At 38.9% G+C, this 12,509-nt stretch overlaps 1 pseudogene; it reads right to left on the bottom strand.

Annotated features, from left to right (window-relative positions):
* Window positions 1–2,085: 2,085 nt before the first annotated feature.
* Window positions 2,086–2,994, bottom strand: LOC125170529 (olfactory receptor 6C2-like; annotated as a pseudogene).
* Window positions 2,995–12,509: the final 9,515 nt, after the last annotated feature.

Here is a 12,509-nt window from a genome sequence, read left to right as displayed (position 1 = left end):
CCTAGGCCTAAGATTCCTAGGCCCTTTCTTTCCCAAAGATTTCCAGTTACAAGCATGGCATGGAAACAGAAGAGCTAGTGGACATGAAAGGACATGCAGGTGGGGCCAGTGGATATTTTCTTGGTTATTGCCTAGAAGAGCTTCTCCATGGCCTTGGTAAGACCAAGGACCTTTGTATTACCTGGGTTGGGGTTAGGGGGACAATGGCTGAGGCTATCTTCAGCTCAATGGAAGAGGTGCATGGAGTAAAATTTAACTCCATTCAAAATACAGTTGGTAAGTAAAAGTAGACACAATATTTCACTTTATGGAGTTTAGTGTTTAGTGAAAGAGAGGGCCTAGTGTCTAGAGCAGTAGAGATCAATTAACAAAATAATAACAACAAATATGTCATATGGTTAGGGGGTTATTCATTCTCAAAGTTTGGTGAAAAAGATAAGAAAAATCATTATCTTCAGCTATACCCTTTGTTTTTATCTATCCTTAGCAAACTAAATATGTTCTTTAATTACTCTTTTAGCTTGCTAATCTCATTTAATAATCAAGCTTTGCTTAGCCCACTGCTCAGAATTCCCACAAGTCTTTCTTTCTCATTTTATTTTATTTTATTTAAAAAAAAATTTTTTTTTCAACGTTTTTATTTATTTTTGGGACAGAGAGAGACAGAGCATGAACGGGGGAGGGGCAGAGAGAGAGGGAGACACAGAATCGGAAACAGGCTCCAGGCTCCGAGCCATCCGCCCAGAGCCTGACGCGGGGCTCGAACTCACTGACCACGAGATCGTGACCTGGCTGAAGTCGGATGCTTAACCGACTGCGCCACCCAGGCGCCCCTCTCATTTTATTTTAAAAAGCATTTTCTGTATCCAGTGATTTCCAGTGGACAGAGTGTGAGTAGGATTGAGGGAATGAAGATTCATTTCCCCTCATGTAATTTTTAGTATAAGAAAAGACTCATTAATTCTTTACCTCTGGCATCAAGACTGCTGATCCATATACCAGTTCCTTAGTCTTGTAAATCAGCTTGGAATATCCCTCTACTCCTAAGTATCCCTGGAATTTCTTGCCTGTTTTCTAGCTACCTTACTCCCTACTTTGTCCCTTCCTGACATTGAAAGGGATGAGGAAAGTTAGAAGATGTGTCTGAATTGGTGGTAGTAAAAGCCTAGTTGCAACTTGGACTTTCTGATTCCTGGTACAGCGTATGTCTTCCTAGAGCATCAGATAAACAGTAGAAAATTATGATGAAAGAAAGGGGTAGTGGGGAAGAGGCTAACTTGAAAGGCCAAAACTGGGCACTTAAAAATTATTCTTTATTCATTGGTTAATTTTGTAAGCTTTTGTGTTTGAGATTGGATTGTTTTTGAATGTAAAAAAAAAATCATTACAGTGGATAACTTGGATAACAGAATAGAATGCAAGTTTAAGCTGTCACTTACATTTCATCTGTCCCATTAATCTTTTTAAGCCTGTTAAGATGACATTCCAAAAAGGAAAACGAATGCACACAGACATACACAGAGACACACAGATGATAAGAATATGAAATTCTATTTTGAAAAAAGGCTGGGTTTTTATAAAAAGTTGTACAACTTTTAAGCAAATGGTTTTAGAGGAAAATTTTAGCCTACATTTATATCTCCCTGAAAAGTGAGAGAGACAGAGTAATGAGTTTTATCCAATAGAGTGATAGCAGGGTCATTCCTTTAGACCTAGATTCTCATCACTGATGTTCCTAAGAAATTAGGCACTCAGATCAGGACATATCAGTACAAGAGGGGTAGCTGAGCACTCATATGATAGTAATTGATGCTATCTAAATTTCTTAGTCCTATAAATAAAAACAGGTGTATTGTTATAGATATTTACTGCAGAATTATTCCCATGTGTTTCTCAGAATAGATTGAACTAAAAAATTAATATGTGTATCAATAGTGGGCACTAGGTGTAGCAGAATGGGGCTGTATATATATAACTATGAACAATATGCAATTAGGGAAAAATAAAACAGAGGTCAAGAATTCTTCTATAATTTGTCATTCTGTCCTCACTAGTCCTTTAGTTATTTGAGATAGATGTAACCTTTCAGATCATGTCTTTGAAAGCTTGTACTACTTGCTTGTTCCTCAGAGTATAAATGAAGGGATTCATCACTGGGGCAATGGAGGTGGTAAGCACTGACCACCTTATTAATAGCAACCCCTTCTTTTGCATGAGGTTTGATATAGATAAAGATGCATCTTCCATAAGTAATAGAAACCACAATTATATGGGGAGAACAAGTAGAAAAAGCCTTTTTCCTTTGCTGGGCAGAAGGGAATCTGAGAATGGTCCTGATGATGTATGTGTAGGACATAATTACACACACCAAGGTGAAAATGAGTGTCAGCACAGCCAGGACCAAGACAAATTGCTCTATAAACTCTGTGTCTGAGCAGGTAATCTTCAGGTTGGAAGTAGCATCACAGCCAAAGTGATATATGACATTGGAGTCACAAAACTTGAGCTCAAGCCCATGCCAAATGGTGGGATGACAATGATCAGAGCAATGATGCATGTTCCAATCAGGAACTTGATACAGACCCTGTTATTCATGAAGGTTATGTAATGCAGGAGTTTGCAGGTGGCAACATAGCAGTCATAGGACATGGCTGTCAGGAGAAAAAACTCAGTTACACCCAAGACAGTAACAAAAAATAATTGAGTGGCATATGCACTGTAGGTAACGTTATTGTCCCCAGATGCCATTGTGTAGAGGAATCTGGGAATACAAACAGTTGTAAATGACACTTCCAAGATGGAGAAATTCCAGAGGAAAAAATACATGGGACTTTTAAGGTGGGAATCCACCAAGGTGAGAGTGATGATGGTCAGATTCCCTACAACACTTAACAAGTAAATTAGAAACAAAAAAATAAAAAGCAGAATCTGTAGATTTGGGTCATCTGTTAGTCCCACCAGGATGAATGTTGTTATTGCTGTATAATTTTTCATCACGGATTCCTGACTATGGCTTGGTCTGTATATAAAAATAAGAGAGAAATTAGATCAGAAAGAGAGACTGTCAGCACAAGTTAGCAGTGGGTTGAGTTGAAAATGTTAGCTGAGCCAGGATTTTATTTTATGTGCCACCTGTTAATGAAGATATGCTTGTCATCTTAGTTCCATGTGAGGCAAACAGGGTTGACTGGTTAAAGTTCTGAAGTTAAATCTTTCAGCCTCTGCTTTCTACTCACTGTAGTAATCCAAATTCTCATCTAAAGTATTTTATGCCTTTCTGCTCTCTTCTCTTTCTAAACTACACAAAAACACTCTTGCAAGTCCATTCTAGAGATAGAACCAGAATGATCTTTTAAAATAATACATGGGGCACCTGGGTGGCTCAGTCTGTTTAAGTGTCCAATTCTTGATTTTGGTTCAGGTCATGATCTCAAGGTTCATGGGATTGAGTCCTGCTTTGGGCTCTGGGCTGACAGCCAGCATGGAGCCTACCTGGGATTCTCTCTTTCCTCCCTCCCCCAAACCCCTATCAAAATAAGCAAGTAGACATTAAAGAATTAAAACAATACATGAGGTGTACTTGGCTCGCTCAACCAGTAGAACATGTGACTCTTGATCTTGGAGTCATGAGTTCAAGCCCCACATTGGGCATAGAGCTTTCTTAAAGAAAAAATGCATGAGATCCCCTTCTGTGTTTAAAGTCACTCAACAGGGTTCCGTTTCCTGTGGGATAATATTCAAACTCCTTACTTTGGTTTATATGGTCCTTCATGATCTCATGGCTGTGTAATTCTAATTCATCTCTTGCTTATCCAGCTGTACTGGTCTTCTTCAGTTTCCTGAAGATGTCAAGTTTTTCCCATCCCAGGGCTTTGGAACGGTTTCTCTCTTCTTGAAATGCTCTGATTGCATTCTTGAATGGCTGGATTTTATTTTTCAGGTGCCAGCTTAAATATAACCCCTTCAAAGATGCCTTCCTAATGAAGCAACAGAAAGACAAATAAAGAAACTGATCCCATTCACAATTGCACCAAGAAGCATAAAATACCTAGGAATAAATCTAACCAAAGATGTACAAGATCTGTATGCTGAAAACTATAGAAAGCTTATGAAGGTAATTGAAGAAGATATAAAGAAATGGAAAGACATTCCCTGCTCATGGATTGGAAGAATAAATATTGTCAAAATGTCAATACTACCCAAAGCTATCTACACATTCAATGCAATCCCAATCAAAATTGCACCAGCATTCTTCTCAAAAGTAGAACAAGCAATCCTAAAATTCATATGGAACCACAAAAGGCCCCGAATAGCCAAAGTAATTTTGAAGAAGAATACCAAAGCAGGAGGCATCACAATCCCAGACTTTAGCCTCTACTACAAAGCTGTAATCATCAAGACAGCATGGTATTGGCACAAAAACAGACACATAGACCAATGGAATAGAATAGAAACCCCAGAACTAGACCCACAAATGTATGGCCAACTCATCTTTGACAAAGCAGGAAAGAACATCCAATGGAAAAAAGACAGTCTCTAACAAATGGTGCTGGGAGAACTGGACAGCAACATGCAGAAGGTTGAAACTAGACCACTTTCTCACACCATTCACAAAAATAAACTCACAATGGATAAAGGACCTGAATGTGAGACAGGAAACCATCAAAACCCTAGAGGAGAAAGCAGGAAAAGACCTCTCTGACCTCAGCCGTAGCAATCTCTTACTCGACACATCCCCAAAGGCAAGGGAATTAAAAGCAAAAATGAATTACTGGGACCTTATGAAGATAAAAAGCTTCTGCACAGCAAAGGAAACAATCAAGAAAACTAAAAGGCAACCAACGGAATGGGAAAAGATATTTGCAAATGACATATCGGACAAAGGGCTAGTATCCCTAGCCCTTTAAAATCTATAAAGAGCTCACCAAACTCCACACCCCAAAAACAAATAACCCAGTGAAGAAATGGGCAGAAAACATGAATACACACTTCTCTAAAGAAGACATCCGGATGGCAACAGGCACATGAAAAGATGCTCAATGTCGCTCCTTATCAGGGAAATACAAATCAAAACCACACTCAGATATCACCTCACGCCAGTCAGAGTGGCTAAAATGAACAAATCACGAGACTATAGATGCTGGAGAGGATGTGGAGAAACTGGAACCCTCTTGCACTGTTGGTGGGAATGCAAATTGGTGCAGCCACTCTGGAAAACAGTGTGGAGGTTCCTTAAAAAATTAAAGATACACCTACCCTATGACCCAGCAATAGCACTGCTAGGAATTTACCCAAGGGATACAGGAGTACTGATGCATAAGGGCACTTGTACCCCAATGTTTATAGCAGCACTCTCAACAATAGCCAAATTATGGAAAGAGCCTAAATGTCCATCAACTGATGAATGGATAAAGAAATTGTAGTTTATTTACACAATGGAGTACTATATGGCAATGAGAAAGAATGAAATATGGCCTTTTGTAGCAACGTGGATGGAACTGGAGAGTGTGATGCTAAGTGAAATAAGCCATACAGAGAAAGACAGATACCATATGTTTTCACTCTTATGTGGATCCTGAGAAACTTAACAGAAACCCATGGGGGAGGGGAAGGAAAAAAAAAAGAGGTTAGAATGGAAGAAAGCCAAAGCATAAGAGACTCTTAAAATCTGAGAACAAACTGAGGGTTGATGGGGCATGGGAGGGAGGAGAGGGTGGGTGATGGGTATTGGAGGAGGGCACCTGTTGGGATGAGCACTGGGTGTTGTATGGAAACCAATTTGACAATAAATTTCATATATTGAAAAAAAAAAAGATGCCTTCCTGTGAAATCCTATTTATATTCTGTCCCCACTGTTAAAACAAAAGATATGTTTATTTAATTTAGAGTATAATTAGAGTATAATTGGTAATTATAGATTCTTTTACTTTTTATCCCTATCCCCTAATTGACAGCAAGTTCCATGAGAACACAGACCATATCTATTTTGTAAACCACTGTAGATACAGGACTAGAGCTTTGCCTGGAACATAGCAGATAATCAGTAAGTTTTTATTGGATGGATGAGACCAGGCATTTTGTCCTTGACATTGATTGATTAATTATATTTAAAGTGTAATCTAAAGTTTACATCACCAATCTATTTACATTTTAGGATTTAAATATTCAATTAAGGACCTCAATGTATTGAGGAAATTTTAGGCATCAGGAAGATAAATGGTCACTTTTTGTCATAATTGCCCATAATTACACCAGGCTATTTCATCTGTACCTAAGAGTAAATAATTAATCTTTTTTTAAAATGAAATTTATTGTCAAATTGGTTTCCATACAACATCCAGTGCTCATCCCAACAGGTGCCCTCCTCAATACACATCACCCACCCCCCATCAACCTTCAGTTTGTTCTCAGTTTTTAAGAGTCTCTTATGGTATGGCTCCCTCCCTCTCTAACTTTTTTTATTCCTTCCCCTCCCCCATGGTCTTCTGTAAGTTTCTCAGGATCCACATATGAGTGAAAACATATGGTATCTGTCTTTCTCTGTATGACTTATTTCATTTAACACTCTCCAGTTCCATCTGCATTGCTACAAAAGGCCATATTTCATTCCTTTGCATTGCCACGTAGTATTCCATTGTGTACATAAACATTGTGTACTTTGTGGTCCTTGCAACATTTCACTCACAGAATCCCCCTTAGGATCTCTTATAGGGATGGTTTAGTGGTGATGAATTCCTCCAGTTTTTGTTTGTTTGGGAAGACCTTTATCTCTCCTTCTATTCTGAATGACAGACTTGCTGGATAAAGGATTCTCGGCTGCGTATTTTTTCTGTTCATCATATTGAAGATTTCCTGCCATTCCTTTCTGGCCCGCCAACTTTCAGTAGATAGGTCTGTCACTAGTCTTATCGGTCTCCCTTTATATGTTAGAGCATGTTTATCCCTAGCTGCTTTCAGAATTTTCTCTTTATCCTTGTATGTTGCCAGTTTCACTAGGATATGTCATGCAGAAGATCAATTCAAGTTACGTCTGAAGGGAGTTCTCTGTGCCTCTTGGATTTCAATGCCTTTTTCCTTCCCCAGATCAGGGAACTTCTCAGCTATGATTTCTTCAAGTACACCTTCATCCCCTTTCTCTCTCTCTTCCTCTTCTGGAATTCCTATTGTACGGATATTGTTCCTTTTGATTGCATCACTTAGTTCTCCAATTCTCCCCTCATACTCCTGGATTTTTTTTATCTCTCTTTTTCTCAGCTTTCTCTTTTTCCATAATTTTATCTTCTAATTCACCTATTCTCTCCTCTGCCTCTTCAATCCGAACTGTGGTCAACTCCATTTTATTTTGCACCTCATTTATAGTATTTTTTAGCTCCTCATGACTATTTCTTAGTCCCTTGATCTCTGTAGCAATAGATACTCTGCTGTCCTCTATACTTTTTTCAAGCCCAGCGGTTAATTTTGTGACTATTATTCTAAAGTCTTCTTCTGTTATATTGCTTAAATCATTTTTGACCAATTTGTTAGCTATCGCTAATTCCTGGAGTTTCTTTTGAGGAGAATTCTTCCATTTTGTCATTTTGGGTAGTCCCTGAGGTGGCTCCAATCTGCAGAACACTTCCCCTGTACTGCACAGTAACTTGCGTTGGTGGGCGGGCCGCAGTCAGACCTGATGTCTGTCCCCAGCCCACTGCTGGGGCCACAGTCAGACTGGTGTGTACCTTATCTTCCCCTCTCCCAGGAGCAGGACTCACTGTGGAGTGGTGTGGCCCCTGCCTGGGCTACTTCCACACTGCCAGGCTTGTGGTGCTGCTTTGATGGGATCTGGGATATTAGGCAGGTTGGATCCACAAGGTGCACAGAGGTGGGAGGGTCAGGCTTAGCTTGCTTTGCCATCAGTGGTCCCCTGTGGGAGGGGCCCTGCATTACCGGGAGGGAGGCAGACCCATTGGAAGGATGGATCCACAGAAGCACAGCGTTGGGTGTTTGCGTGGTGTAAGCAAGTTCGTTGAGGGGAACTGGTTCCCTTTCGGATTTCGGCTGGGGAGTGGGAGAGGGAGATGGTGCTGGCCAGCGCCTTTGTTCCCCACCAAGCTGAGCTCTGTGTTCCTGGGCTCAGCAACTCTCCCTCCTGGTGTCCTCTCGCCCTCCCCACTCTCCGAGAGCAGAGCTGTTCACTTTTAACATTCTGGATGTTAAGTCCCCCTGGCTGTCAGAACTCACATAGTCCAGCATCTCCGCTTCTGCAAGCCAGACTTGGGGATTCTGGCTTGCTGGGTGGGCTGCCCCTCCACTGCCTGGCTCCCTCCCGCCGGTGTAGCATGGCGTGTAGCACACACCACCTCTCTGCCCTTCCTACCCTCTTCCGTGGGCCTCTCATCTACGCTTGGCTCCAGAGAGTCCGTTCTGCTAGTCTTCTGGTGGTTTTCTGGGTTATTTAGGCAGATGTGAGTGGAATCTAAGCTATCAGCAGGAGGAAGTGGGCCCAGCATCCTCCTATGCCGCCATCTTCCCCGCTCTCAGTGCTTGTAATCTCCAGTCATCTAGATTTAAACTCTACAAGTGACTTAGACTTTTCTCTCCTCTCACTTCATATTAATCAATCAGTAAATATCATTAATTATTTCTAATTTTTATATCTGCCTTAACATTTTGCTTAGGGATTTTGCTGAGGTAGAAAGATTTACCCAAGAGTTTTTTTTTTTTTTATTTTATTTTATTTTTGGGACAGAGAGAGACAGAGCATGAACGGGGGAGGGGCAGAGAGAGAGGGAGACACAGAATCGGAAATAGGCTCCAGGCTCTGAGCCATCAGCCCAGAGCCTGATGCGGGGCTCAAACTCCCGGACCGCGAGATCGTGACCTGGCTGAAGTCGGACGCTTAACCGACTGCGCCACCCAGGCGCCCCTACCCAAGAGTTTTGAAACATATTCTCATTAATTTGTTTAATACAGGTTTTGTTGTTGTTGTTGATGATGATGTAAGAAATGCTCAGTGCTTAATTTTTTGCCTTTTTAGTTCTTTTTCTGGGTGTAAAGAGAGTTCTGTCTCTTCACAGGGCCTGCCAGAATGGATAACAGTATTGTGTTCTGGTCATTTATGGACTCTGGATCCAGATTACCTGGGTTCAGAGCTCAGCTTTTTTTTTTAGTGTTTTTTAAAAAAATGTTTATTTTTGAGAGAGAGAGGGCATGAGTGGAGGAGGAGCAGAGAAAGAGGGGGACAGAGGATCCAAAGTGGGCTCTGTGCTGACAGCAGAGAGCCTAATGCGGGCTTAAACTCACAAACTGTTAGATCATGACCTGAGTTGAAGCTACCTAGGTGCCCCCAGATCTCAGCTTTTCTATCTATTAGTTGTGTGTTTTAGGGTCTGTTTCTGAGTTCCCTTATTTGCAATACAAGAATGATAATGGTGGTTGTAATAATAATAATAATAATACTATATTGATGATAAGATATAGTATATGAGTTTTAATAGATTCTGTTATTACTGTACATATTTCTTAGAATTATGCCTGACACATAGTAAATAGCAGAAATGCAATTACTATTTCACTTGACTACAGGGAGCTCCTTTCTGTATTCAAAGTACACATGATCTGTGTACTTCAATATATGTTGGCTTGTGCAGTTTCTTGTATTGTTAACTTTTCACAGCTGTATATTTTATATATTGTTTTGTTGTCCTGGGGTAGATTTACTTTGTTTATTTTGTATATTGCATAGCAAAATGTTGGACATACATATACTCAAATATTTACTAAATTGTATAAAAAACATGTGTTGGAGGCCAGAGAATTTCTAGAGCTTTTTCTCTTAGGAGAAATGATGACTTGAGGAAGAGACATTAGCTTTCTGGGAGATTTTTTTTTTTTTGAGGTTTTTTTTTTTTTAACATCCAAAGTAACAAACATTTTTCTCTCTTCAGAGCAGCCACTTGGGATCAATTGTGCTGACAAACAATACATTCCCTGGGGGTCCTGGTTCTGAGAGACTAATAAAGATCCTTTTTTGCTATCTTCAAGAACAAAAGTTTAATAGCTGTTTAAGAGAAGTCATCCCAGAAAGATTGGTGAAGATGGTGAAGAAATTGCAACAGGAGATTGAACACAGGTTATCAGCAAGCTAAAGAAAAGAATGAGAGAAATGGAACAATGGTGTAGAATGACATCCTGTGTTGAATAGCCTGTAAAAGAGATGTTTAAATTTTCTTTCAAATCCATCATTTAAGTAGCTGTGCATTTTTCCAGCATGGAGAAAATAGTTGTCATTTAAAAAAATATTTTAATTAATTATTTATTTATTTATTAAAAAAAAATTTTTTTTTAACGTTTGTTTATTTTTGAGACAGAGAGAGGCAGAGCATGAGCGGGGGAGGGTCAGAGAGAGAGGGAGACACAGAATCGGAAGCAGGCTCCAGGCTCTGGGCCATCATCAGCCAACGCGGGGCTCAAACTCATGGACCGCGAGATCGTGACCTGAGCTGAAGTCGGACGCTTAACCGACTGAGCCACCCAGGCGCCCCTATTTATTTATTTTTTAATTTACATCCAAGTTAGTTAGCATATAACGCAAAAATGATTTCAGGAGTAGATTCCTTAATGCCCCTTACCCATTTAGCCCATACCCCCTCCCACAATCCCTCCAGGAACACTCTATTTGTTCTCCATATTTATGAGTCTCTTATGTTTTGCCCTCCTCCCTGTTTTTATATTATTTTTGCTTCCCTTCCCTTATGTTCATCTGTTTTGTATCTTGAAGTCCTCATATGAGTGAAGTCATATAATATTTGTCTTTCTCTGACCAATTTCGCTTAGCATAATACCCTCTAGTTCCAGCCATGTGGTTGCAAATGGCAAGATTTCATTCTTTTTGATTGCCGAGTAATACTCCATGGTATACCACATCTTCTTTATCCATTCATCAATTGATGTTTATAGCAGCATTATCGACAATAGCCAAAGTATGGAAAATAGTTGTAATTTAACTTAAGGATTATATTTATTTTTTAATAGACCTTATTTTTTTAGAACAGTTTTAGATTTACAGAAAAATTGAGTAGGTAATATAGCTGGTTCCCATATATCATATGTCCAGTTTCCCCTATTATTAATATCTTAAATAAATATTATACACAAACATAAATATGATGCATTTGTTACAATTAATGAACCAATATTGATATATTATTATTAAATGAAATCCATAGTTTATTCATATTTTCTGAGTTTTCACCTTTCAATATCTTTTTTCGATTCCAGGATCCCATTTAGGATACCACATTCCATTTAGTTGTCATATTATCTTTAGGGTCCTCTTGATTGTGACAGTTTCTCAGATTTTCCTTATATTTGAAGACCTTGACAGTTGTAAAGATTGTTGGTCAGATATTTTATAGGATTCCCCACCATAGGAATTTGTCTGATGCTATTGGGAAGAAGACTACAGAGGTAAAGTGGCATTTTTATCACATCATGTCAAGTAGATATACTGTCAACATGACATGATGGTTGCTATTGATCTAGATTGCCTAAGAGATTGTCAGTTTTTCCACTGTTAAGTTATGGAGTATCTACATAAATTATTTGGAGTACTTCTGCACAGAAGATTTATCTCTTCTCCCTTATTTATTAATTTAATCATTTATTTATATCAGCATGAATTCTTGGATATTTATTTTATACTTTGGGTTATTATCTAATTTTTATTTATTTTGTTAGCTAAATTGTTCCAATTTTGGCCATTGGAAGGTCTTTCAGTTGTGTTCTCTGTTCCTTTGACATATGTCATCAATGTGATTATTTTTATTTTCCAGAAAGTCCATACTTAAAGAAGGGTTCTAGAGACTAAGGGAAAGAGTGAATTTTGGAGGTCCTATTTACATATAAGCATCATCTTTTTACTTTTTGAGGGTGGAATACAACTTCCATGAGGCCAGAAATTTTGTCCTATCTGTTCATAAAGAGTACCTGGCACATAGTAGTTACTCAGTAATTGTTGAATGAATAAATGAAAGAATGATGACAGGTCTTGGATGGAAGCAGAAGAAATAGTATGAGTAATTATAGGGTGAGGTTTAAGTGATATTAAGTGATACCAAATTAGATTGTATCTAATCAGGAAGGGAGAATGTGGTTTCATTAGAATTGTTGGAGCAAAGTTAAGTCAAACTCTGAGGAAATAATGTATAAATATTAAAAACATCTACTATCATGTATTAGTGAACTATATGAGACCTCTTATAAAAAGAGTTCAGATTAGGCAGTCAGATCTGTACAATTGACACCTAGTATAGAAGTGATAAACTGGCATTTATTATTAAGAAAATTTTAAAATACTTCCTTTGTTAAAGGTATTTGCTCTTGGAGAATTATAGAGACAAGATTAAACGTATAGAACATAAACAATGCAAACCAGTTGGGGAATAATGACAAAATATGTGGAATTAACAAGAATGGGGTGTATGCAAATAGGAAATCATTTGAGGAAGAAAGGATGAGAGGAGGGAAAT

This window comes from Prionailurus viverrinus, chromosome B4, assembly GCF_022837055.1.
Source record: "Prionailurus viverrinus isolate Anna chromosome B4, UM_Priviv_1.0, whole genome shotgun sequence".
Lineage (NCBI taxonomy): Eukaryota > Metazoa > Chordata > Mammalia > Carnivora > Felidae > Prionailurus > Prionailurus viverrinus.
Note: the sequence above shows the minus strand (reverse complement) of the source record. Positions and strands in the feature narration are given on the sequence as shown.